This window comes from Bufo bufo, chromosome 5, assembly GCF_905171765.1.
Source record: "Bufo bufo chromosome 5, aBufBuf1.1, whole genome shotgun sequence".
In the NCBI taxonomy this organism is placed as follows: Eukaryota; Metazoa; Chordata; class Amphibia; order Anura; family Bufonidae; genus Bufo; species Bufo bufo.
In genome coordinates this window covers 311,894,337-311,896,575 of record NC_053393.1, presented here as the reverse complement: position 1 = coordinate 311,896,575, position 2,239 = coordinate 311,894,337, and positions in this window count along the sequence as shown.

Genomic DNA, 2,239 nt, shown 5'->3' with positions numbered 1-2,239 from the left:
CCTGACCAGCAACAGGTTTCCACTGGTAAGTGCACGGGTCTCACCCCTGGGGATAGGTACCTGGAGGGGGTGGGCAGGGAGGCCGCACTGATTTTTCCGCATGGTCCCACAAGCGAACGTGGATCTGGCGGCAAGGAACCTGAACAAGGGAATACCTGTACAAGTGGTAACCCTTATCTAGCAGTGGGTACATAAGGTCCCACACGAGTTTCCCGCTAACACCCAGAGTGGGGGGACATTCTGGGGGTTGAAAACGGGAATCTCGCCCCTCGTACACACGAAATTTGTAAGTGTACCCTGAGGCACTCTCACAAATTTTGTATAGCTTCACGCCATACCTCGCCCGCTTAGTGGGAATGTATTGGCGGAAACGGAGTCTCCCCTTGAACGCAACGAGAAACTCATCAACCGCGACCTCCCTTCCAGGTACGTAGGCCTGCTCAAATTTGGCCTCAAAGTGATCGATGACCGGCCGTATCTTATACAGACAGTCATAGGCAGGATCACCTCGGGGGGGACATTCTGCATTATCAGAATAATGCAGACATTTCCGGATGGCCTCAAACCGGGAGCGTGTCATGGCCATACTGTAGAGTGGGGTCTGGTAGAGGATGTCCCCACTCCAGTATTGCCTGACACTGGGTTTTTGCACTAGACCCATATGCAGCACGAGGCCCCAAAATGTCCTCCTCTCGGCTGCACTGACCGGCGTCCAGCCACCGGGTCTAGCCAAAAATGAGCCCGGGTGCTGAGTAACGAACTGTTGGGCGTACAGGTTCGTCTGCTCCACCATCAGATTCACAAATGGGCTACTGAAAAAAAAACTAAAAAAGTCCATTTCAGTAAACCCCACTGTGGGAATCTGGATTCCTGGATTGCCAGCAAAATCCGGAATCTCGGGCTCAAAGTCCACTGGGGGACACCAGCTAAGTTCATCGGCAGGGGGCTCCGGTGGGCTTATTCGGTGGGCCGGGAAACTAGTACGAACCCCAGGGCGGCTCGTACTAGGGTGGGCCACAGGATGTGGGGCCCCTGGCTCCACCTGGCGGGGTCTCCGCCGCCTTGTGGGTTCATCGTCATCAGATGATGATGAGGAGGATGCGGATGACAAAAGAACCGTGGGGTCATCCTCACTGGGGCTCTCGAAGTCGGAGGCAATCTGGGCGTATGCCTCCTCCACCGAGAACATCCGGCGGGCCATGGGAATGTGTGTGCGTGTGTATGTGCGTGTGTGTAAACCTTTATTGTAAGTGTGTGTGTGTGTGGGCACTGGTGTTTGCGTATTAAAAAGTCCAAACAAAAAAAGTGTTAGGAAAAAGTGTTAGGAAAAAAAAAAAAGTTCAAACTTGCTGATCAGCGGTACAACGCTGGGGGGGGGGGGGGACTGGGTGTGGGGGGGGGGGACTGGGTGTGGGAGGGGGGGTCTAGGGTCTAAAAGCTGAAACAAAAAGAAGTTTAGATAAAAGTGCTTCTTTTTTTTTTTTCATAACTAACTTTTCCCTTCTATCCCTGCCTAACGGTGCCTCTCCCTCACTGACTCTAACCTACCTGGAGGGCAATGGGTGCAGGAGGGTGATTGATGACGATTAGGGGGGACTCAGGAGCTGATGCTGGACGGTGCTGCAGGGTGCTCGTGCAGAACAGGAAGAGGAGGGGAGGGAGGAGTGCAGGAAGTTTGAATCTCGCGCCTCTCTCCCCTGCACCAATCAGCACCCTGGACAGCAGCATTCAGCACCAGGGCCAGCACCGCCTCTCCAAATCTTCGTACTGCGATTGGTGGTGTGTAATCACGCCACCGATCGCAGTCTTTTTCCGGTTCATCGGGTCACCGGAGACCCGAATGGACCGGAAACGCAGCAAACCGCAGGTCTGAATTGACCTGCGGTTTTCTGCGGTCGCCGATACGGGGGGGTCAAATGACCCCCCCCGGCGTTGTTACAGGATGCCCGCTGAAGGATTTCAGCGATCATCCTGTTCCGATTAACCCCCGCGGCACCGCGGTGTCCTTAAGGGGTTAAAGGATCTTCTAGTGAGTTATCAGCTTCCAGAGACTCGGGAGGAGATGATGACCCTTTACCGATGGGTTAGAGAGAGACGACAGGAACGACAGTTCTCTTCTCAGATGGTGGTCCAGCCTGAGGTCTATCCCAGAAACAACGCTGAGGTCTCTACCGAAGAACCCATGCAGGTCGGCATGACTCAAGGGAATCTGCGCCGCAGACGTGGAGTGTGTTTTTAC